At 45.7% G+C, this 26629-nt stretch overlaps 1 protein-coding gene across 1 annotated transcript in view; it reads right to left on the minus strand.

The window, feature by feature from the left end:
- Nucleotides 1-23624, minus strand: part of LOC139073049 (uncharacterized) — a 725027-nt gene extending 701403 nt beyond the window's left edge. Inside the window, exon 1 of the mRNA XM_070556001.1 lies at nucleotides 23440-23624. The gene's annotated coding sequence lies outside the window, so the exon portion shown is untranslated. The remainder of the gene's footprint in view (nucleotides 1-23439) is intronic.
- Between the last annotated feature and the right edge of the window lie 3005 nt (nucleotides 23625-26629).

Genomic DNA, 26629 nt, shown 5'->3' on the forward strand with positions numbered 1-26629 from the left:
ACTCATTATAATGTTGTAGAAAATTTCTGGCCAATCCACGTGATCGGTATCGGTGATCAGCATTCTTTGATATCGGTATCGGTGATCGGCAACAAAAAACCTGATCGGTGCGTCCCTATTTATGATCACAGCAACTAACCGGCTAAGCTGTATTTAATTTTCAAGCAATGGTTGATCAATTGTCAGATCACACATAAAAAGCACTTTGGATTGCTGTTATCTGTCTCACCGAGACAGATCTCAGACAGATCCTGAGACGCTCCTGCCTGACATATTTATTTTATTCACGGAAAAAAACATCAAACTAGTGATTTCTCTTGGCGTTCAGTTTATACATTCAAACAGCACAACACTCTATTTAAACTACTTACATGTACATCTATGTTATTTGTCCATCCATCCAACCATTTTCATCCGCTTATCCGGAGTCGGGTTACGGGGCAGTAGCGTCGAGAAGCCCAGACTTCCCTCTCCCCAGCCACTTGGGCCAGCTCCTCCAGGGGAATCCCAAGGGGTTCCCCGGCCAGGTCCAGTAAGAAGTCCACTCCGACAGCTTCTGGCGTTTTTAAAAAGTATCCCAGGGGCACGGTAAGGGTCGGAGATGTTTAGTCTATTTAATTTCTGACTATAAAACGATTTCTTCGGTTTTAAAGTGTGAAGTAAACTCCGACGAAGCCGATCCCGTCTCGTCTCTCGTCTCGTCTTCCTCCGCTTATCCGGGTCCGGGTCGCGGGGGCAGCACCCCAACTAGGGAGCTCCAGGCCGTCCTCTCCCCGGCCTTGTCCACCAGCTCCTCCGGCAGGACCCCAAGGCGTTCCCGGACCAGATTGGAGATGTAACCTCTCCAACGTGTCCTGGGTCGACCCGGGGGCCTTCTGCCGGCAGGACATGCCCGAAACACCTCCCCGGGGAGGCGTCCAGGAGGCATCCTGACCAGATGCCCAAACCACCTCAACTGGCTCCTTTCGATCCGGAGGAGCAGCGGTTCTACTCCGAGTCCCTCCCGAATGTCCGAGCTCCTCACCCTATCTCTAAGGCTGAGCCCGGCCACCCTACGGAGGAAACTCATTTCAGCCGCTTGTATCCGCGATCTCGTTCTTTCGGTCATTACCCAAAGCTCATGACCATAGGTGAGGATTGGGACGTAGATCGACCGGTAAATCGAGAGCCTGGCTTTCTGGCTCAGCTCCCTCTTCCCGATCCCGTTTTTTGTTTACCTTTGTTGTCTACTCTCACATGACATCCGGAGCTCTATAGATAGTGTTGGTAGCACACTGCTCCCCCCCACCCCCCACCCCCCGAGGCGCCGGATGGTGGACCAGAATCTCCTCAAAGCCAAATGGAAGTCTTGCTTCATGGTCTCACCGAACTCCTCCCATTCCATGCTGTCGTTCTTTTTTAAAACACAGAAACGGTTCCGTTACCTGTTTTTTCGCTACGTTTCGCTACGAACTCCTCCCATGCCCGGGTTTTTGCCTTGGCGACCACCCCAGCCACGTTACGCTTGCACTGTCGGTACCCGTCAGCTGCCTCTGGAGTCCCACAGGCCAAAAAGACCTGATAGGACTCTTACTTCAGCTTGACAGCATCCCTAAACCGCCGGTGTCCACCAGGGGGTTCGGGGGTTGCCACCATGACAGGCACAGACGATCCTGCGACCACAGCTCCGGTCGGCCACCTCAACAATGGAGGCACGGAACAGGGTCCATTCAGACTCAGACTCAGTGTCCCCCGCCTCCCCCGGAACATTTTGGAAGTTCTGTCGGAGGTGGGAATTGAAGCTCCTTCTGACAGGAGACTCTGCCAGATGTTCCCAGCAGACCCTCGCGATACGTTTGGGCCTGCCTGGTCTGACCGGCATCCTCCCCCACCATCTGAGCCAACTCACCACCAGGTAGTGGTCAGTTCACAGCTCCACTCTTCTCTTCACCCGAGTGCCGAAAGTCAGTTGAAACAACAACAAAGTCGATCATCGAGCTGCGGCCTAAGGTATCCTGGTGCCAAGAGCACATGTGGACACCTTTATGTCTGAACATGGTGTTCATTATGGACAATCCATGACTGGCACAGAAGTCTAATAACAAAACACCACCCAAATTCAGATCAGGGGGGCCGTTCCTCCCAACCACACCTCTCCAGGTCTCACTGTCATTGCCCACGTGAGCTTTAAAGTCCCCCAGCAGAACGAGGGAGTCACCAAAAGGAGCGCTTTCCAGCACCCCCTCCAAGGTCTCCAAAAAGGGTGGGTAGTCTGAACTGGAGTTTGGTGCATAAGCACAGACCACAGTCAGAACCCGTCCCCCACATGTAGACGGAGGGAGGCTACCCTCTCATTCTCTGGGGTAAACCCCAACGTACAGGCACCAAGATGGGGGCAACTAGTATGCCCACCCCTGCTCGGCGCCTCTCAGTGGGAGCAACTCCAGAGTGGTAGAAAGTCCAACCCCTCTCAAGGAAACTGGTTCCAGAGCCAGAGCCATGCGTTGAGGAGAGTCCGACTATATCTAGTCGGAACCTCTCAGCCTCACACACCAACTCAGGCTCCTCCCCCACCAGAGAGGTGACATTCCATGTGCCAAGAGCCAGCTTCTGTAGCCGAGGATCAGACCGCCAAGGTCCCTGCCCTCGACTACCACCTGTCACACACTGCACCTGACCCCTTTGGCCCCTCCCACGAGTGGTGAGCCCATGGGAAGGGGGACCCACGTTTCCTCTTCGGGCTGTGCCCGGGCGGGCTCCATGGGTGAAAGCCCGGCCACCAGGCGCTCGCCAACGTGCCCCACCTCCAGGCCTGGCTCCAGAGGGGGGCCCTGGTGACCCACGTCTGGGCGAGGGAACACGGTTTCCATTTATATTATTCATCATGAGAGGTCTTCGGGCTGCCCTTTGTTTGATCCCTCACATAGGACCTGTTTGCCATGGGTGACCCTACCAGAGGCAGAAAGCCTCAGACAACTTAGCTCCTAGAATCATTGAGACACTCAAACCCCTCCACCGCGGTAAGGCTGCAGCCCAGGGAGAGGTAGAAACAATTTGTCATTTTAAAATGTGAGATTTTTTGTTTAATGAAGTCAAGTCTGGCATTTGCTACAACAAATACAAGGATTCACTGTCATATATTTATAATGTGATTAGAATGACCTCCAAATAGCAGAAAGGGACTAATCAAACATCAAAAATACCATTTTATTAACAATAATTTCCTTAGCTTTAAGAGAAATTGTGACTCAGGGAAGCTGCCTTTTTCTTTTCAGTCATTTAAAGAGAACAGCATTACTCTTCAAGTGCCGTTAACTTGTTAGGACAGTCCTGCCAATCGTTCAAAGGAAATCTATTCACCTTCTTGCAGGTCAAGCATGATTTCTCTTGGGCGTGTTTGTGAATTCATTAGTGAGGGAACTGCTGGTAGAAGAACACACACAAAGCCCGTGAGGACACTGATGTTCCACTTTTACTGTTTAACAGAGAGTGAAAAATAGCTTTAAAATACTTTAAAGCAGTGGCGGATCGAGGATTTTTCTGAGTACAGGGCCATCGAGGGGCCATAATATTTATAGAGGGGCCAAGCATTTGTTCAACATCCTTAACCCTAATGTATGCTTCTCCATCTGTGTCAGCAGTGGCGGTTTTACCATTAGGCGTAGGTCGGCGGCTGCATGGGGCCCCCTCATGTTGGGGCCCTCCCTAGCCCTAGCACCCCTCTGTTAATGCCACAATGGACTATTCCTTTAAGATGCTGATGCACAAACAGGAAGCAAATGGTAGTCATTCCACCCCAATCCAGTTGGTGTTGATAATGCACCAAATTGTTGTTTGCCAAGTGCCATAAGACCTCAAATAAGAAGAAGAAGAAGAAGAAGAAGAAGAAGAGAGGCGGGAGCGTTCGTAACAAACTCGAAGCGGTAGTCAAAACATTAAGCATGAAACTGAGTTATCCTAGTGGCTCCAATAAGAGAAAGAATCAGCTTGCTTCAAATAAGCACGCCTTCATCACCCTCTCCTTGTTTTGCTCTCCCCATCTATTCCACCTTCCTCAGGATCCACTGATTTCCCTCTTTCCTATTCACTCTCTCTCTTTCTTTACATTTTTAATCACAATTGTCTATTTTATTCCTCGTTTTAAATATATTTTGAATCATTTTCAAAATTATTTTTTATATTTTCACATTTTTTGTTTTTGTCAAGCGCCTCGTGATTTTTATCTTGAGGCGCTATAGAAATGATATTTTCTTCTTCTTCGTCTTCTTCTTCAAAAAGAAGCAGAAAGGAAAGACTATAGAAAATGTTTAAAGGGAGGAAAACATAGACCAAAATGGAAAATAAAAAAACAATAAAAATAAAGGCAAAAGCACAGGAGCACTGGCAGGAATAAGACAGCAGAGCAAATATTGAAAGAGCTCAAAGGGAGTGAAAGACAGAAAAAAGTGGACTAATCAAAAGGGAAAATAACTCTTGTCAGAAGAGGGGAGAGTTTCGCAAATCCAGTTAAAGATAAGATTGTCGAAAATGTTGTGTAAGGGAGCCCCATGTCTGTGTTCGCCTTGGGCCCCAAAATAGCTAAATCCGCCACTGTGAGTCAGTACGGAGACACGCAGCACCATTACGCCGGGGACACACCGGCCGCGGAAGCGCCGCGAAGCGTCGCGAAAATGGGACCGCCTTCATTTGGCGCCCTTGTTAAGCTATTCTATAGACCACATGGACCGCCGAAGCGCTGCAAATCGCCTCGCGCCGGCGCTCCAGCTCGCGCCATGCAGCGATCATTTCGGCGTCGGCTCTTTTTTCGCGAGCCGCGGGTGAATTGCGTCAATTCTGGCAGGAAGTCAAACCTAGACATGGCAGGCCGGTAAATTTAACAAAATAAAGCATTTCAAAATAAAATTCTGCAATAGTCAAATGTGTTCGTAATCAGACACTGCAGGAAAACCACACGAACACACACACACATACACACACATACACACACATTGAACTTGTGTGCGTGTGTGACCACGTGAAGGGGGGTGTGGTTTTGGGTGTCTTTTCACCGGAGCAAACAGGACAGAGAGGCAGAAAGTCTGAGGCAAGCAGTTAAGACTTTAAATTAATTATGGAAGTTGAGAAACACAAGGAGCTGTACGACCCCCGAAAAACATGATTATTTGTACGTACCCATGTCGGAAGAAACTGCTAGGATACAGCTGCAGAACTGGAGCGGGTTCCAAGAGATTCAACTGGCAGAAACAACTCATACCATAGGTTCACACACACACACACACACACACACACACACACACTTAAACGTAGAGGAAAAGAGCTGAGAAAAGGCAGAGAGGAAATGGAGGACACCAAGTGTTTAAAAGAAAAACTACAGCTGAGCCGAGGCGCGTCTCGACTGGGGCGCGTCTGATCTGAACTAAGGAGCGGCGAGCAGCGGCTGAATTTCGTGAGCGATTCGCTTCGCGGCGCTTCCGCGGCCGGTGTATACCCGGCGTTATCCGTTCTTTGCGAGGGCTCTCCAACAGGCTCGTGAGGACAAAGTAGAGTAGAGCCCACTTTTCTAAACATCTGTCAAACGAGACAGAGAGTGCAAGCCCGTGATTGGCCAGGATGTCACTACCTTTAAATTCGTCAACAGTACCATCATTTCCCTCTCAAAAAGATAAAAAGACAGCTGAAGAAATCTAGCGGCAGACAAGAAGCAGCTTGAAGAACGCCTCGTGGAAAAACTCTGAAAAAAAAACGAACGCTTATCAACCCGGGATTGAAGGAGTGCAAAAATACACAGCAAGCGTTTTATTCCTGGACAGAAATTATGGGAGACGTAGGTTTAGAGGAGGCGATCGCACGAAGAGGAGGAGGAGGAGAATGAGAGACAAATTAATCCATGTTCAAACGTCTTTGAAATACATTAAAACAATGTCAACACAGTAGTAAATACACTGGGTGTTTCTCAATACCAAGGAACCTTGCCTTGATGTCTTGTTCATGTCCCGGTTGCCTAGGAGATACATCATCAGGAGCCACAGATGCGTTCCAATGTTCATGTTCTACCGAGGCGTGTGTTCTCCGTTTGTTTGCCGTTTAGCTAGCTGAGCAAGGATGCATGGGAGGTGTCTTGTAACGTAGCCTTGGTCAAAAACTACCCAGAATACGCCACGGTACTTTCAAAAGGATGGCAGATCAAAAGCCGGCAGCTACTTCGGGGGCAAATTTCAAGTTTAAATGTAAGTCAACTAATTTTAAATGTTTTTTTAGATCCAAAGAAGTTATCTATGGTTGGTTAGTTGCTTATTAGTTGCAGCTTCTGTGGCTAGCGGGTAGTAACTTGCTTATGTATTTAATTTAATAAATACATACACAATTTAAAAAGTAAAAGGCTCGTTATATATTTATATTGAAACTTATATGTATAAAATATAACGTTATATCCTGTGTCACGTGACACGGTCACGTGATGCAAGTCTGTTCCATTTTAACATTTTCTTTGACCAAGGAAGGACAGTATCCTTGTTATAGCAAGACGCCTGGCCTCACAAGACATCGCCTTGCAAGGCCTGGCGCCTTGACATTGAGAAACACCCTCTATCTTGGTCCAGATACATGACTTTTGTGATGACAGTGTACCCCTGAAAGCGTTACGCCCTCTGTTGTCCTGGCGGGGAATTGTTTTTCAACACTCCCCAGGTGACGGAGAAGTCTGAAAGGAAAATATGTCCTTCATTGCGCATGCGCAACTCCACACTTATGCTGACAAAGATGTATAAATCAGGCTTTACGCTCCCTATTTGGCTCTTTAGTGCCACTAGTGTTTGGACTTGGAATTGCACCCACATATAATCCGGTATAAGGCAGATGAGTGACAGTACATTAGCATTTCAGGGGGCTAATGCCCCATTGGCCCCACCCCTAGAACCACCAATGCTTTAAAGTGCAAAATAAATCAGAATATTTTCCCACAAATCCACAGGCAAACAGGATTAGTACTCAACATTTGTTTTTAAAAATCAGTCGACTTGATGTGGGTAGCTCTCTGTAGGCTGATCAGTGCTGCTCATAGAAAATGTTTCTTAATTTATTTATCACTTTCATATCTGCACCTTGAAGAAAATGTGACCCAGAGGCTAAATGAAGGAAGAGGTGAGACTATTTTTTATCAACAATTACATCTTCCATCAACTCTGACACTGGCTAATTGTTATTTGTGCCTATCTACCTGTGTATTATTCTTGCAAGTGAGATTTTTTGTTCTTAACAGTGAGGTTTAAAGAGATATGCAGTGATCATGGAAGGGTATAAAATGTTTGAATTAATCTGTAAAGCTCAAGAAAAGCTGTGTTTGCACAAGACTTCCTGTGTTAATCATCTTGGAGATATTCAATCTTCTGACTCTTGTCTAAGCCTGACTCACTAAAAAAGGGAGGCACGCACTTTGAATCAGCTTACTTTTTAATCTCACCCAGAAACCATTAAAAAGCAGCTCTAATGCACTAATCTCCTATTCAGAAGAGCGACTTATTTATAGATATGCTTGCCATCTGTTACTTTCTGTCTTGGAAAACAAAATCTCATATGGTTATGGAGCAAACCTGCAGGCTAGTACGTTTTCATGTTGTGTGTTTTGTCAGGTTGATGGGCATCCTGAGTGGCACCCTAACTCACCACCCCCGTGTGCAGGGATGACCTCACTGCCTGCACCTGCTGTGCTACGTTTTAGATACTCACCTGATTTACTTGTTTGCTGCCAGATTTACGTTTTCAGCTATTTTGTTTCCAGTGCTCCAGCACCCAGCTCCTGTTTTTGTGCCTTTGCCTAAGTTACAGACCCACCTGCCCATCCCTGGTTTTAAAGGCACACTTGGCAGTTTTGCTTGCTTTTAGCACACCCTAGTGTCCATTTAGTAGACCAAAAGCGAAACCTCTGTCTTTTGTCTTTTTAACGCCTAAATCTAACAGCTGAAATGTCTCTCCAGCCGTCATTAGTTTCTACAGCACAGATTCAAGACTAAATCAAACAAATCAGCTGTGATCATGATCTATAACATGCAGGAAAAATGCTGGAAGCAGACTGCAGCGACAGGTATGTCAGCTCCATTTTTTTTAAGTCCAACAGACTAGACCGGCACTCTGAAGTTGTAAATGCAGCGTTCTGGCCACAGAGGGCTGTGGGACTCTGAGTAATATTTCAGTAAATCTGTAAAGGGTCATTTTAGCACATACTGGCTCAAGAAAATGATTAACACATATGAGAAAGTTGCAAAGTACGCTTTAACTTTGGTGTAGTTTTATGGCTCTGTACGTTGGGTTGTTTTGCTCCCTGATTAATCTGCATTCATTTAGAATTGTAGACTTTTGGATTGTTGGATCTGACGTGTTTGACAGTTCATGATCAGTTTGGAACATATCCTGTAAACTTGAACATTTGATCATAGACCCAACATGTGAGAACTAATCACCAGTTTCTACGTCTCTCCAGACTGTTTTCTGGTTGTCTTTCAGGAGAAGGAATTAATAACTTCCACCTGTCAATCATTTACTTTCTACTTTTCTGCCAGGTAAAGTAGTTGGTCTCTTACTTGTCAGTATCCTTATTCATCCTCACTACTGCACCAACGTACTGCAACCATTTTCGATCATTACTTACCTTTTATTCTCTTTTTCTGTGATCTTGCTTGGCTCTTTCCTTTTGGGTTTCACTGCCGTAGTTCCATCCGCTCACCAGCTTAATTAAAATGATGAAAATTTATTTAATACAAAAAAAATCTGAAGTTCAGATTTGTAACTCATAATTGGCTTCTTCTGATGAAACCTATGACTGAAGATAGTCTTTCAGTCTGATTCCATTCTCCACGACAGACTTATAGATGATAGGGAACGTCTTGTTGCAACCACTGAATGTACAAAATAAAAAAGAACGTTTTGAATACAGTTTCCTCTGCTGACGAAAACTGGGTGAAAATTTATATACATCTAGAATGACTTTGAAAACACTTAAAGGAGCAACATGTAAGAATTTGTTTTGTTTTACTCTAATATTGGATGAAGTAGCCTAGAGACTAACAACTAAGAACTTTTATCGAAGACCTACGTGCCGTGAACCTGTCATGGGATGAGGCCGTCGCGGCCGACAGAGCTCGCTGGCGATTACTTTGCGCCCAATGCGCCAGTAGGCGCCGGAGGAACTAAGTCTAAGTCTAAGAGACTAACATAGAGCTAACAATAAATTAGAAGCAAAACATCAGCTCTAAAAATATCTCGAGTTACTTTTTCAATTACATCAATTACTTGACTTTTTCAGTTACTTGACAAAAATGTGTGTGTGAAGTGAATAATGAGTCAATAGTGGCGTTTGACTTGAGTCATTCAGAACTATTGCAGCAAGCTAACAGCAAGACAGCAGACAACCACACTTTCTGTAATGCCGGAGAAATGTTACCGTAAAAGGTCTAGTAAGTGCTCCCTACCGTAATACACCCAAGAGTGACAACACCAGGTATTACAATGTACTTATCTACATATTAACTTACTGTGTATGACTCATCTTTGCTTTTCATCTACATTCTTCTGGAGCTGATCCGTAACTGGCAACAACCATGAAACTCGCGGAACGGCAGGGAGAAAGGGATTTTATTACTTAGGAAAATGGATTGCAGTTACCTAATTTGACCATGGGATGTCATTCTTACATATTGCACCTTTAAATACGAGTTAATACATCTAATTTGACTTTGGGATTAATAAAGTATTTTTTAATTAAATAGAAATAAACTTGAAGTGATTGATATCCTGTTAGGCTAACATACAAGAAAGCCCTCTGCATAGCTAGAGCTGACTACATTTTCCTCATAAATAAAGGGAAAAAAAGAAAGAACCACAGATTTATTTTTGTTACCGTAGCCAGGCTGATGAAGAGTGCAAGCCCTTTCTAGCATAGCCTAACCACCAAGAAGAAAGAGTGTATGAAATTCTTTAGAAATAAAATAATCTGGAATGGAGCCCAAAGGGGTTGGGTGCAGTGTGTCAGGTGGCAGATGAAGGCAGGGACCTTGGCGGGTCTTATGGGCCATTCCCATCTGCACCGGGTCGGCCCGGGCCGGGTAGCCCCAGTCGGCCCCAGCCTGGCCCGGTTGATTCCACACATCCTTGCCTTAAGCCCATGTGGGCTGATTCCACTCACCAATCAGAGGCTTGCTCTAATGGAAGGTGTGAATGTGTGTTTTTACGAACCTCTGCCATACTAGTTCTTGCCGGTCCGCCATGTTTTTCCGCGTCCGACCGTCCGCGTGGTTAGAAAATTTCCTAGGTGCACGGTGCAGAAATTTTGGGCCGTGCGGAGGTGCGGTGGAGGGGCGCGGTTGTTAAAATGATGCAATTTCACCACGCGGAGCCAAGCGGACCTCGCGGACGCGTCAAGCATAAACCAACCTTAAGTGGTTAGCAGCAGTGTGCTAGACGATGGCCCCCTCCATGAGGTCACCACAGCTCAGCAGAACATCGTTGTAGCTTCTTCTGGAGGGAAAAACACTTACAGAGAAAATAAAGTTAACAGCTGAAATTGCAGAAAATAGTACAGTTAAAGAGCAGATAGTAGAAGAAAGCAGTAGAGTGTGGAAAGTGGTCAGTGTATCCTCCAGCAGTCTAAGCCTATAGCAGCATAACTACAGAGAAAACTCTGGATAACCTATCCTATTTAGATGGAGGCATGTTGGAGGCAGGGCAAGGGAGAGCCGTCTTTACCGACTGTACACTCCACCTCCCTCTACTCCCCCACTTGTCCAGATCTAGGCTAACATCAGATTTTAACCATAGGCCCTATCAAATAAAAATGTTTTAAGCCTATTCTTAAAAGTAGACAAAGTGTCTGCCTCACGGACTAAAGCTGGGAGCTGGTTCCACAGGAGAGGAGCCTGATAACTAAAAGATCTGCTTCCCATCCTATTTTTAGATATTCTGGGAACCACCAGTAGACCTGCAGTCTGAGAGCGAAGTGCTCGGTTAGGAACGTATGGAACAATCAGATCACTGATGTATGATGGAGCTTGATTATTAAGAGCTTTATATGTGAGAAGAAGGATCTTAAAATCTATTCTGAATTTAACAGGTAACCAATGTAGGCTCAAAATCCCGGAGCAGTTTCCAGGCCAGACCGAGGCTCTACTGAGGGCTTTCCCCTGGAGCCAGCTCTGTGGTCACGTGGGTCTGATGCTCATTAATTATACAGAATTTTAGGCTTTTAATACACTTAAACAGAAGAGTGAGAAAAAAATTCACCCCCCTCAGAGTTGTCATGAGTGTAAACTAGATCATTTAAACCAAAAACGTGTTTTGGAACCAGGCTGTAAACATGTTTATTTCTGCTTTTTAACATGGGAGTCAATGAGGATTTGCTCCTTTCTGACACCAACCCCCAGCGGATGAGGGTGGAACTGCAATTTTTGGTACTTCGGGGTTGGCCTCAATTTTTGAGCCGCATTGTGGGGGCTTGGTTGATACGTGTGTAGTGTTGTAAACAATGGAGAACTTCGCTGTGTTATTTTTCAAGGTTCTGCGCTTGTGGCTCCTTTTGGGGGCCAGACTCAGCGCTAGACAGGCCAAAAGGCGTCGGCTTCGCCAGCTGAGGAGGGATGAGAGGAGGATTAAATCTGCAAAGCGTCGCCGAGTCGTGCAGGAAGCCATGCTGAAGCAGTACAACACATTGCTGCGATTACGACAACGCAGACGACGCATCCTGGTAATTGCTAAAATTCTAATTCTGACCTGCGTGTTTAATACACTTCATGTTAATAAAATACGTTTCATTTGGTTTAGATGGCTGTTTTGGAAGGCTCCAGCCGCAGACGCGCAATCTGGTTACTCAGCCGATCCTCTGACTGGTGGGATAAATACGTGCCTCGTTGCACGGAAGCACAGTGGTTGAAGCACTTCAGAATGTCCGAGGAGACGTTCATTTTCTTGTGCAACAAACTGCGGCCAGCATTGCAGCGAAAAGACTCTCTCTTCCGTGAGTGTGTGCCTCTGAGGAAGATTGTGGCTATTGCTTTATGGAAATTTGCTACAGGTTCAGATTACAGACCCATCAGTGTTTTGTTTGGTGTTGGCATCTCAACTGTTGCCAAGTGTGTGAAGGACTTTTGTGCTGCTGCAGAAGCCTTGCTGTTGCCAGAACCAGAGCCGGATTAACGCAAAGGCAAAGTAGGCACGTGCCTAGGGCCTGATTGGCTGGATGGGGCCCAGACAGAGGAACAAAATTATAAAGAAATAAATTAAAAATTAAATGTACAAATGTCCTATGATAGAATTTGTAGATAGGACTCCTATCTACAATTTATTTCAATATTTATTAATTAATTAAAAATAATTACAATGTTTATCTTAACCATAGACCATTTCATTGGCTACGTCACATTAAGGCGCCACCCAATTAAGGACGTCAGAGAGGCGGTCAGAGTCAGAGCGGGACACAACAAAGCTAGCAGGTGTTTTTGAGTAGGCTAACTTTCACGATGCTTTCGGGTGCGGCAAAACGTAAAAAAACGATAATAAATGAAGAGGAACAAAAGAAGAGACAGCGGGGGGCTTTACAGAAGTTTCTGTCGGGCTGCTCGGACAGCCGTCCGACAGCTGTGAACCTTCTCGAGTCAGCAGAGCCAGAGGCCGGGCCCGAGCAAGACCCGGAGGAGACACGACCCGAAGATGCGGTGGAAGACGCTGTAGCGCCAACGCCGTCAACATCAGCGCCTTCACAGAAGGACAAACTGGAAGAACAGCAGCCAGCCAGAAGTGAGTCCAATATAGTCTTACAGGAGCCTCTAGACCCAGAAAGGGTGTTAACAACTGATCCTGCAAAGTGGTACCAAACTGATGACAGGATGCGTGAGTACTTAGTACTAAACCATCCCTCTCAAAATATTGGATATTCTTCTGCATGACAGAGGAAATCTGGAGATATAAACCGAAGCTCAACCAAGGAACATTTCTTTAGACGTGTTTCTGCGTGACTGAGGCCCTGTGATGCTGGAAGGCTGAAGATTATCCCGGAGTGGAGCATGCTAAATGGTTTCCTTGGTAAGTGTTGCTGGTTTTATTAATTATTTTTCAAATAATTTTATTAATGTTCAAATAGCAAAACAATAAGTTCACACTCAGAAAATTCACACAGAATTTCTGATTCAGCAGAGGCAACAACAGCCTGAATGAGCATGAAGCAAGATCAAAACTTAAGATAACGTTTTCCTTTTATTAAAATACTTTCTTTTAAGATTATAGATCGTATTAAATTTATACTGTAATAATTTAGCCTACGTGTTTATAGTTTGTTTTTGCGCCTTTAAAACACGCTTCAGTCCATTCAAATTAATCTATTTATTCTTGAATGTCTTTCCACCATCATGTGATTAATCTGTCAACATTTATAAATGTAGTAAGCTATTGCATTTAGCAGAAAATCTTTTTAATTAAACGTAGTGATTAAATATACACAGAGCAAATAAGAGACACATATTTGCTCTGTTTACATAGTTTAATGACATGTAGTGGTTATTTACTGGTACCGCCTTGACAATGGCACTCCCAATCGATGAGGATAATTTATTAGCATTTAATACAGCTGTGTAATGACGTATAAATTAATAATATCAAAAAATAGTCTGATAGAATTTTTTACATACAACACATGACTTATTTTGGCACACAAACAACTAATTTGTAACCAAAGACTAGGCTATGTAAAATGTGAATGAACTTTTATTAGTAACTTTGGTAAGTTTCAGATTTCAATTCATTAAATAACATCAATGGGCAAAAAATGCAGCCTGCCTAGTGTAGTCCATTTACCTTATCCGGCTCTGGCCAGAACTGATTCATTTACCCGATGAGGGTACATTTCCAACACATTCTCACTCCCAGCGCATCAAAAACAAAAGCTTGGTCAGCCAGCCTCCACGTCAGACCCTAGACGCCAAAAGTGCCCTTTTTCGTCACTTGTGTGCAAAAAGGGTTTTTCCCTTTTCTGACAGCAGATCCCAATGCAGCGTAAAACTGATGCGATGGGATATCTGCCGATGCGGAACCGAACCAGCTCATTTAACCGCACCTAAACCTTAACGTTTTACTATTTCTAACCTTCCCCTCACCCTCATCCCAACCTTAACTTGCTACCTCCCATGCATTCTGACTGGGAATTTTCGTATTTGCCGTCCAAGGGGAACGTTAGAACATACCATCTGGTGAGGGGGAGGTTACACATACCCTCTACTTTTAACCTCCACCGTGGTAGTTGAAACCTCCCCCTCGCGTTGGCTCGGTCCAAACCCGACCAATGACGAGGCGGCTTTCGCCGTTCACTTCATAGAGCCGGCTTTTAGAGCGACCGACACATCACTAACGTGTTCGCTAGCAAGATGGTTAAGGTTAGGTTAGGGGTGAGGGGAAGGTTAAACAAGAGGATAAGGTTAGGGTGAGGTACAATGAGCTTGTTTGGTGCCCTGGCTGCGGACATCCCATCGCGTCAGTGTAACGCTGCGTTGGGATCTGCAGTCAAATAAGGGAAAAACCCCTTTTCGCACATAAGTGACGAAAAAGGGCACTTTTGGCGTCAGGGGTCTGACGTGGAGGGTGGCTGACCAAGCGTTTGTTTTTGACGCGCTGGGAGTGAGAATGTGTTGGAATTTTGGGAGATAGCGTCGTATTTTGAGTGCAGGTGGGGTTGCCACTGTGTGGGGGTGCTATTGATGGCTCACACGTCCCCATCATAGCACCCAGAAACTTTCACACAGACTATTTCAACCGGAAAGGGTGGCACTCTCTCATCGTGCAAGCTGTGGTTGATGGAAAGGGACTGTTTTGGAACGTTTTTGCAGGGCTTCCAGGGAGCATGCACGACACGAGGGTCCTGAGACTTTCCTCCATCTGGGATTTGGCAAGCCATGGAAATCTCTTCCCTGACCATTCCATCCAAATTGCTGGCGTTGACTTTGGATACTGCATCCGGGGTGACTCTGCTTACCCGCTGCAAGACTGGCTGCTGAAACCCTTCACAGACACTGGGCGACTGACAGAGCAGCAACTTCTGTTTAACAAGAAGTTCAGCCGGGCACGTGCGGTGGTTGGAAATGCCTTTGGTAGGCTGAAGGGAAGGTGGCGCTGCCTACTGAAAAGGAATGATGGTGATGTCAGTCTGGTGCGTTCCATGATTCTGACCTGCTGTGCCCTGCATAATCTGTGGGAGAGCCACGGGGAGCATTATGACAATGTGTGGACGACTGAGACAGAATACCCTGAACCTGTGGCTGCACCCCCACCGCCACTAAACACAGGAGATGTGGGAGGGAAAGCAAAGCGTGATGCTGTGATGATGCACCTGCTGGGGCAGCAGTGATTGGATTATGTCCAACTGTATGTTTGGCCCAAATAAAGTTTTATCCACTCAGCAAATGTTTGACCTTTGAACTTTTTTATGCACCACCACCTAAAAATGGTAAACATGAGCAAATATATTTCTTGAGTTTGTATTAAGTCAAGTGTGGACTGTACACGTTTGAGCTTCTGATCCTTCTAAACACGCCTGCTGACAACAAGAATAAAAAAAAACCTAAATCCCAATAAATGATATGGACATCCTGTCCGAATGCAGATCAGCTAGATAAAGCTGACTTAAGCAATTGTTTTTATGCACATCCAAGGCTTAGCCATATGTCTCAAGTCCGGTTATTAAGGCAAGTGCAGGTAAATATTTGGACTCTTGTTTACATTGATGCCTGACTGACAAAAGTTCTTATTAGCCAAGTGTGGACTGTACACATTTGAGCTTCTGATCCTGCTCTACACGCCTGCGGACATATAACCTAATCTTGTCTACACTGACACCTACCTGGTATTCATTCCTATATAAATCTCTGAGTTGACTAAAGCAAATATCCAAGGCTGGTGTATGCTATTTTAGTACATATATTTTTATATTGAAACTATAATTGGTCCCTTCCACTTCACATTCTGCGAAATGGACACCGTGATGGATTACACGTTGCACTGTCAAACACTTTATTGCGCCTCTATTTAACAACAAAAATAAAAACATATTCAGGTCATTTATTTAGTAGATTTTTCAACAGCAGACACTAAACTACGCAGCACATCCAAGAAGGTGCGGTTGAATTCCCGCTGTTCTATCCTCTCCTCTCGTCTCTCATCCCTCTGCAGGCATCTGTCTTCTGTCTCTGACTCCATTTGCTGCTCCATTGGACAGTTCATCTTCCTCGCAGTCCCAAGGAACCCTGTGTCACTCTCCACCAGCGTCTCCAACAACGGTGACGCGATGCTGCTATCCCGCCTCCTTTTTCCTGAATAAACACCAAAAAGCTGTGTATGTAATTACACGTGCTTGTCATATATTGATGTTGTTGTTGCAAATGAACTCACCGTAGCGTGGTCTGTTGTCCACCGATGGCGCTGAGACGCTCGGGCTGCAGCTACGGCCGCAGTCGGCAGATGAGGGCCCAGCGTTCACGTCCCCGGTGTCGGGCACGTCCTGGCTCTCATCGGTGCACAGTTCCAGACTTATATCTTTTATAAAGGGAAAACAATAAATAACTTCATATGCACAAACACAAATTGGGTTAAATAACCAACCGAAGACGTTAATGGGCCAGCTAGGCCGCTAGTAGGCATGCCACAACTAGCCTGGAGTTAGCCTAGCCTTTTGTTCGCATATCAGCGCTACCCAAAGCTAGCACAGCATTTTGTCCGCACTATAGTACAGTGTAGCACAAACAGAGGTCATATTAAGATTCAAAGTCATTTATTGTCATCTTCTACCACATGTGCAGGACATACAGAGAAATGAAATTCAGTTTCAGCACAGACAATTCAAAGATCAGACATACGTGGGTAAGACACATAACAAGAATTGGTGACTGCGGTCAATCGCAACATGAGTCGCTCTACCTTAATAGATAGATGAAAAGGGTGTTACATGAGGGAATTTCAGGGAGGGAGAAAAAAAGGCATTAACAGGGTTACACCAGCAGGGTGTAGCACTCCAATGCAAAAAACACCCGACATGTAAGCAACAAACGTCACAGTTCACAACATGAGACCCAGTAGGTAGGTGGGGGGGGATCTTGGTTCCTCAGCGGGGGCGGCCTGTGTGGCGCTCAACCAGCTGGCTCCGCAGGTGGGAGGGAGGTCATGAGGAAGCACAGAGAGCAGAGAGTCCTTAGCTTGATGACCTCGGTGGAGACCTCAATCTGAAGGTGGTGGGGGGTGGGGGGGTGGATAGAGATTCACAGTATTTGTCTGCATTCCTTCCAGCGTGGGGGTTTTTGCATGCAACTCCAAGGCTGCTTATGGCGTCAGATTCGATAACAGAACTTTGTTTGGGTCAGGCAGAGATAATTTTTCCTCTCTGCCTTAAGTCTGGATTGATCATTCAAGTCCTCCAGTGAAGCCAATTCAGTGATTAAACATCTCCACACCGTCCGGTGACCCTTTCCGAGATGTTATCAATCTTGCGCGCTAACACCGGTAACGCAGCTAAGACATTGTCCAGCTTGCGATTCACCTCGAGCAACGTCCCAGTCTGTGAGGTATCCACACGGACGGTGCCGTCCATGGATGCGGGTCGCCCTCCAATCGCTCCCGTCATCCCAATTTTACGGAAAGCCAGATATCCTCCCCCTCCAATCAGAAGAAATCCAGCGATCATCAGGCCAAATATCCACATATCTTCGACGTCCTCAATGGACAGCTGAGAGAGACAGATGATATTCCACTTTTTCCAGGAATCGAGCATATATCCCGCTGCATGTGTCCCCTGAGGACAAGCGTGAGCCCCCTCCTCCGTTCTCATTGTAGAAAAAATCTTATCAATCGCGTTGAATGACCAATTAATTAAGTCAATGCTGAAAAATAGAAGGTGATTGCAGAGGAAATGCAGAGAAGCGCTCTGTAGGCAGACGGGACAAAAAGAGCCTTGGGAAAACACAGATAAGGGAGGAAAAGGCAGAAGCGTCTGCTCTCTGTGAGCGCCAGAACGTGTTATTATTAATTATTATGATAAGTGCTCACTCACCGTTGTCCTGAGGTCCAGTGTAAGCTGGAGTGGCTGTGTCCACGCCACTCTCCCGACCATTACTCACTGGCCTCTCACCATAAATGGCATCCATGTCGGCAAACCACTTCCAGTGCCGCCGGTCTACCCCACTCCTGCTGCTGTGGTCCCTGACGGACCTGTACTCAGCTTTTAGTTTTTTTATTTTTTCACGACACTGCTTGGAGGTGCGTTCGTAGCCGTGGGTGGACATTGCCAGTGCAAGCCCCTGAAAAATCTTTTCATTTCGCACAGAACCATCCAGTTTGCGCTGGATTCTGTCGTTGGCGAGCAAAGAGAGGAAGACTTTAACCTCCTCATTGCTCCAGGGGTTCGAAGCTGAGGTCTGCGAGCAGGGAGAAGACATGTCGATGCTGGAGAACACAAGCAAAAAATGGCGATGCTGAAGATTGAGTTTGGCGCGATTCTGTGACATCACTACACATACTAAATGTAAACACCGCAAGGCCAATCAGAAGATTTGATTTAAGGGGAGGGTAACGTGTCACTTGACCAATCGGTGGAGAGTGGGCGTGCTGGGCCTGGTCGGCCTGAAGCAGACCCCCTCGAGAAGAGGGCTGAGCATGAGAATGTGCGCCCGGAAAAATACCAGGCCACCCAGATATGTTAACAAGCTATGCTATCTGGGCCGGGCCGACCCGGTACAGATGGGAATGGGACGCCCCAAAAGAGTGAGTAAATGATGGGAAGTCTATGATTTTGATGCAATGATGTGATCTCCTAGGCTGCTGTGGATCATTCTACCATCTGCTCAACTAGTTGGTTGCCCAAACACACTGAAGCAGGATCCGTTCACCTCTGTCACACTCAAAATGCAACATGGAGTCAGTGACTTAGTTTTTTCCTCTATTTTCATTTCTCTGTACTGATTAGGAGCTTAATAGAGCAGCTCAAATTAGCCCATGATACGCGATGAATAAGTATGTGGTGAAAGTTCTCTTTGTGCACTTACACACCAGAGAGAAACACAAGGTCAACACTGGTAATTATTCTGTGGGAAGTGTGTTGGTCTTCAGTCGGTGATTTCATTTCCTGTCATTAGCCACAGCGATTAAGCCCAAGAGGACTGATACCATCTGCACCCACCGCACGGCCCTAGGCTGATCTTAATGCTTGCTAATATTCTCTAAGTGCTGCTTTGCATCGTTTAAACCTCCTGTTGTGTTGTGGTGACCTGAATGCATTTTCTCTGCTTGTCTTGATAAGTAAATGATGATGATTGAACCCAATACTCATGTAACACCCTCCACCTCACCACTCTATGTTTATAACTGCCTACCAAGCTGACCATTGATATGTCTTGAGGCAACACTTTGATCTTATTGGTTTTTAACTGGTTTCAGTGGTTCTTCAGTCATAAATTTGAGCAACTTAACAGTTTTATGGTTCAGGTAAGAACACCAGAGGAAGGGCTTTACTTGCTTTACAGCAACAGCTGTTTACTGTGCTGGTAGCTCATATAGAGGCTAGCACTTAGCTTTTTCAGTTTGCCAACCGTCAATTAAAAGCACAAGTAGAAGAATTTAGATCTATTTTCACATCAAGGCAACGCCTGGAAGTAAAAGTGAGAGAGTTCAGAATTTAGAGGCAAAGTAGAGATCTAAAACCAGAGTGAATATTGGCGCAGCCTACACTCAATTGAGGGAGAACATGTAGGCTTTAAAACAACAGAATGATGGTGACCTGGCTTTGTTGCAAATAGGCTTGTAGGTAACATTTTTTGTTAGTATTAGTTTGTTTTATTTAGAAGAAATTTAGAAGAAAATAATCATTGCATTTTTGTGTAGTAGAAGTATTGGTATCGACGAGTGATCAGATCGCTATCGAATCAGTTTGGAAAAAAGCGGTATCGGTGCATCCCCAGCAATCATTAAATAGTTTTGCAACTCCAGGTTGTGTGGAACTTCTACAGTTACACACAACCTGATGTGAAACATTAATGTGAGCGGGTGTTAAAGGTGCTGTGTGTAAGAATGGAGTATTAGTGACATCCTGTGGTCAAGTTTGGTTATCGCAATCACAAATTTTATTCAGTTGTCAGTTATGCTCATCAAAAAGATTTGTGGAGTCGAGACGAATGCAAAACGGAAGTGGTGTTGATGACTTGGCAATCCTGCAGGCTCACGCATGATTGGCTTTGGAACCAGGAAGAATGCAGGTGGGACTGCTTGTCAACGGTAACTATGTCCCTTCTTGACAATTTTATAAAACAGAAAACCTGGCAGCCCCCCAGCAAGCTGAAAAGGAGATCTGTGTCATTGTAACCTTCTCTGTAACGTGATAGATACATTACACTGTTCTGTGATTATTTAATTGTCAAATTCTCACATATTGCACCTTTAAGTCTTTGCTTACGCGTGGTATCAAAAGCTGTACTGGAAGGATATTTTTTACATGGCCTAACCCAAATGCTATAAGAGAGGAATCCTCCCTTTGTAATATACATAGTCACTTTCTGAGTTATTTAGCTTTTTAATGCCTTTTTACATTTTCTTAACAAAAAAGCAGCAACTTCAACAAATAAAAGTCGATATGTGTCCATCGTTGTGCTCCATCTCGCACTGGAGAGTTTCTGAGCTCCTCCAGCAGCTGTTGGGCCAGATGAATGGTTTCTACTCTCCATTAGAACTGTCAGCTCTGCTGAATGACTCTCTTTAATCACTTCAAATATAATTTCACACGAGTAACTTCAATCCCCTCCAGAGCCACAGAGATGACAAAGGAATGTCAGGAGAACAGTTGCAGGCTGGCAGCTGGGAATGTCACCAGTAAAGACGTTTTAGAGAGAGCGCACGAGACTGGATTGGTGCAAACCAACTGAATGAGGAAAGATGAAAAGAGTCCAGATGTATTAGAGTAAAATCATGTTGAGTTTGTGTGCTCCCCTCAACGCAGCACAAGTAATCAATCTTTTGATTTGTTATGCCCTCTCATGTCGATCATTCGCGCTTTCAGCCACTGTTTTGATACGACCAAGTGATCCCGTCTAATGGTTCAGATCAAAGACTCAATTTTCCACTTGTCTGATATTTAGGAGTCAAAACAGTTTCCAGGGCAGCATTGTTTCAAAAATAACAGTGGATAGAGGAGCTTTGAGTTTAGTGAAACAATTAAAAACCACTGAATGAAAAAGCTAATATCTAAAAATATCGAGTACCAACTGAAAAAAAAAAATCCAAATTGGAGTAAATAAAAAAAATTCTCTGAAATCACTAGCAAGTGTCAAGGAGACTGTCCCATGTCTGCTGCTTTTCTGAAGGGGCAATGGTGGTGCTGTTGATGAATTTAACCCTTTGATGCATAACGGTCACTACAGTGGACAGGTATTCAAAATTGTTATTTATTTATTTTTGCTATTAAGCACAGCTGTTGAAGATGTTATTGCACTTGAGCCCCTCCATTTGGACTTCAGTAAGTCAAGCCGACATATTTCATGTTCAGAATGCACGCTGTCCACTGAGGTGGACGTGTAATACATTATTTGTAAATTAACAAAACATTACAAAAGATATTAGTTGAAATTTGTTTCATTCGCACCTGAAAATGAATGAAAAAAATTGTTTAAAAAATCATGGTTGAAGATTTCATAATTCACACATCAAAGGGTTGAAGGAAGCGGCATCCTGAACAGCCACGAGCTTGCGGTCTCTTTCGACGGATGGTTAAAAAGTTGGGCGTGTCTTCGTCACCTCCTGCGAGTCTGTCGGAGAGCCCTTGCGCCAAAAGATAACAGCGTTGCGTGTCTCCATACCCACACAGGTGGAGAAGTATAAATGAGGTTTTCAGTGTTGTGTAGCGTCCGTGAAATGCAGTGATTAGCTGCTGTTGTCGTTGATGTGTGCGTTTCCATGAGCTGTGAAGCATCATGTTTTGAAAGTGTCCTAGAAGCGTAGAGACGCATCACTTACGCCAGACCGCATCAAGATCAGCAGTTCAGATCGGGCCAGACAGGAAGTCAAACACGGAAGCAGAAATACCTCCAGAAACTATCTAAATAAAAGTCATGTGCAGATTTACAGTTCCTGATCTACTAAAAAAAAGTCGTGGAACCAGCTGCGGTAAATGCGTTTGCTGCTGTTTTGCGTCTAAAATGCTCCTGGTGGGATAGGAGCACACTGGTAAAATGCGTATGTTATGTTGCATACCTTGCCATTTTTTGGTCTGCTGCCCTGCCAATGTCTTCCAAGTTCAACGCAGCTTCATTGTGCTCCTGTTGGACCGTCTTCCTGCAGAAAACAAAGATGGTCTAGAACCTCCTCCAATAGGATTAGCCTGGCTGCTGTGTTGAACTGCTTTCTCTCAGACTCCCATAGTAGATGCACCTGACAAGAAATAAGGTAAAACAATACGTACAGGTGTGGCTGCTTGTTGTTTATGATGTGTTGCTTTCCACTCTTCTAACTTTCCATGGGGCAACAATGCCCCTCCAGACAGCTATTCTGGATTGTTTTAACAGTGAATTGAGGCTACCACACAATCTGCACCACTCCCTACGACCACCACTTGCAGGCAAGAAGGGTGAAATGTCTTGTTCAAGAGCACGATGGCTGGCATAGCCTTGTTTTACAACTTCAACCCACCAATTACAGGGTAAACTCCTAAGCCCTGAGCCACAATCACCTTATTCTCCCTGGCAAGTTCATATGCAACAAACTCATTTTGCTGTACAAAAGGCTGAAAAGGTTGAAAGTTAAGAGTCTTTCCTGCAGAGGTGTGGACTCACGTCACATGACTTGGACTCGAGTCATAATCAAGTCATTATTGTAATGACTTCTGACTTGACTTGATAAATCTATAAAGACTTACAACTTGATTCAGACTTGAACTTTTTTTTTGTTTTTGTTTTTTTACCGTGTCCTGTCTGGCTGTGAAGCAAGCAGAATTGATGTCTGAATGCTGGTGACAAGCCTTACAGATTTATTCTCAGGTGGAGCATCAAAGCGTCTGCTTTTAATGTCACGCCTGATACTTAAAACTTTATTGTTGTTGTTTTTGAATGCTTTGTAATTCCGACCAGACACGGAGACAGAGGTGAAAGAGAAAGGAAAAGATAAGGTGGGGAGAGAGGAGGGGGGGGGGGGGGGGGTCCACAAAAATAAACAATAATGAACAAGCGTCTGCTTCTAGACCTGCAGAAAGACAAAAAAAAAACAAAAGGGCAAAAAAAAGGGACACAACAACAATACAACAAGATCTAGCTATCACTGCATCAACTTGATGAAGAAATTTATAATCAATATTGCTTAACTGAAGAATCACGATAATAAATCACAGTGCATTAAGTGCCCACCATAGTCTTAAGACCTGTGCTGAACGTGCCCAAGCCCATACTTTTGAGAGCACCATGTGAGCACCTGTGTGTGTACACGCGCTTGTTTATGTAAGGTTTCTCTATAGGAGCGTCCAACAGAGAGTGTGAGGGACCACAGATCCGCCCCCCAAAGATGCGCAGGAGACGGGGGGGAGCTCCAAGTCCCAGAGATCCAGGCGCTGCCCCAGAACTCAGGAACCCCAAGGAGACTGCAACCAGAAAGGCCCCCGCCCCCCTCGAGAGGCACAGAGGATCACCCCTGGGGGCCACAACCAGCAGCCGGCAGAGTCCCGGGAGACATCAGCGGCAAGCCCACAGGCCCGCCCGCAGCCTCCAGCCCCCTAGCCGGCCAAGCCCGGGACCCAGGGGCGACCACCCCCGCCGGGGACCCAGCAGAGCCCAAGGACCCAGACCCCACCAGGCAGCCACCGGGATCTATCAGGCAGATGCCAAAATCTTAAACCACCAGACCTGGGAGCCACGAACACTCAGGCAGACCATGGCACAACCCCTCACACCAGGTGTGGCAGGGGGAGGGGGGACGAAGATCTATATCATCAAGAGAAGTTCCAGGAGAGGGGAGGAGTCAAAGGCCTGCACCTGACATATACAATCATACACAAACACAGTCACACACTCCCTCCCTCATGCTCACACATGCACACACAACCCAAGACTTACAAAAATGCATGCCGGACACCCACTCATGCTCCCCATACACACCCTATTCACTCTGGTCCCGGTACTGCTGCACATGGGGTACAACCATCACCGGTAACCAGAGTTTGACCCTTTCTGCTGGGGTGCTGATGAGCAGGCTCCCCCGCCCAACGCTGAGCACAGCAACCTACCACCCCAGACCCCAACCAGATATCCAGATCTCCCTCCTAGCCTCCAGCCCCAGGAAGCCAAGCAACAAAGAGGTGGCTAAGACCCCTAGTCTCCCTCCGCCTGCTCCAATATAGTGTTGTGTGATCATGAGGTGTATTCCATGGCTGTGGTGAGCAGGCAGTGCGGGCATCATCCGGCCTATGCCAGCTGATGCCACCGCACCACCCCACTTACACCCACAGCCCTCGGTGTCTAAGTGCGGTTTAAAATTGGAAGTGGGCACCGGCACCCGGGAGGAGGCTGAGATATCCCCCTGCCAAATGCCGTTGAATGTGCTCACTCCCAAGGCCCTAAGTGTGTGTTTGTGTGGAATGTTGTCGGTGGAAGTGTATAAGGTGCAAATAAAATTGGGGGGCAGATTGCCACAGGAATGTGGAAATGGGGTCCATACCCACACTCCCTGACTTGCCCACCCCCCAAGGCCCTATGTGCATGTTTGTGTGATGATGTGAGAGAGCAGGAGGAGAGAAATATGCGGGGATGGGGAGGAATGGCTGGTTGGGCTTAGCCCTCCAGGGAGCCAGCTCCCTTACTGGCCCCAATAGACACCTCTGTTGTCAAACTGGCACCCAGGGCATGGAGACCCCAGCCCATCCTGCCAGGGCCCATAGCAACAGCATTACAGAGCCTCACGGAGTCCGAGGGCACCAACCCAGCCCCACCCCAGCAGAATATCTATGCCCATCCCTGCATTTGCACAACTTCCAGAATATATAAGACATGGGACATCCAGGTAAGGTTGGGTCCTCCCCCTCCTGGACCTCCCCCTCCACTGTGATGGAACGGTAGAGGAGCCAAGGTCTACCTGAGGCCCCCGAACCCGGGCCAGGCACTGCTGCATGTTCCTGCCTTCTTTCCGGCAGCATACATGGCAGAACCCGACCCCCAAGGCCCCGCCCAGATCCCCACACGGGGCCGGCCACCCCCAAACCCCGAGCCCCCAGGCCCCCACCCAGACCCGCCCAGGGGCAATGCAGCTGCCAGGCAGTGACCCATGGTTGCGGCCAAGATCCCCAAGGGGCCCCACTCACAACCGCCAGCAGTCCACCCCCCCGAGGCAACCCAAGCACCTCCAGAGGGGGGCAACGGCCCCCCAGTCCCAGACACCCCCCAGTGAACCCACCTCCAGGGAACATCCGGATACTCCAAACTCAGACCCCACACCCCCCACCCACATCATCCCGCAGGACAACATCAACGGCCCCTCACCCTCGCTATGTGATGGAACCGATCAAAGGAGCCCAGAGAGATTAATAAATGGTAAGTCTGAAAGCTCTATCGTATTGCAAAGTCTCTGTTCTATATCTAACCAGGACTCATCTAGTGGGTTATCTTGTTTGAATTTACCTGTGGGTCCCGTTTGGAACTGGAGCGAAGCGGATGGTTTAGTAGTAAGATCAGAACCTGATTTTACCTGATGAATCGCTTCATCAACGTGTACCGAGGTCAACTCTGGACTGTACCGTCAGCACACCTTCGTCTTCTCTGCCAGCCAAGGTGGCATCTGGAGAAACATCCTCCTTCGGTCCAGATCTGAAAGAGGGTCCTAAGGTCGGTGAGGCAGAACACAATAGATAGCGTTCTGATGCAGTTTTTCTAATAAGAACTAAGTTTAATTCAAACTATCATTTTTCACTCAGATTCACCTTTTCTCTCCCTGAAGCAATCTCAGACACCTGCATGCACGCATTCATAATTATATCATCCTCAATCTTAGCACATCCAACACAAGGTTTATTTGTGCAAGCTTAAAATATCAACTGTTAAAGATTGTCGGTACAGGTTGCCAATGTTGATTATTTTTCCTATGATTGTCATTTCAAATCGTTAGTTTAAATTGAAGAATTAAATCTCTTAAATTTCAAACTTGTCTCTTCATTGAACTGAAACACAGACAAACGGATATGATCGTCAGTTTATCGATGAAAACAACCTTTGAGTCTTCTTATCTCTATAAATTTGGCTATTAATTTTGTTAAAATTAATATTCCAGATTCTTATGTAGGATGGTTTATCTTTCATAAAAGAGCCATAAACCATTACACTACATAAAGTTAAATTAGAACTTCATGGAATTATTGACAAAACGTCACAATTTTTAGCACAAAGACTACAAATAGAAAACTTTGAACATAGTAATAAATCAGGTAAATTTTTGGCTAGCCAATTAAAAATAAATAAAGAGAAAACTACCATATCTGCTGTTAAAGACTCAACCGGGAATATAGTTTATGACCCTGAAAAAATAAACAACACTTTCAGAGACTTTTACCAAACGTTGTACTCACCACAGATAGACCCATCAGATAACGAGATCGATGAGTTCCTTGACAGGATAACAC

Source organism: Nothobranchius furzeri, chromosome 11, assembly GCF_043380555.1.
Source record: "Nothobranchius furzeri strain GRZ-AD chromosome 11, NfurGRZ-RIMD1, whole genome shotgun sequence".
In the NCBI taxonomy this organism is placed as follows: Eukaryota; Metazoa; Chordata; class Actinopteri; order Cyprinodontiformes; family Nothobranchiidae; genus Nothobranchius; species Nothobranchius furzeri.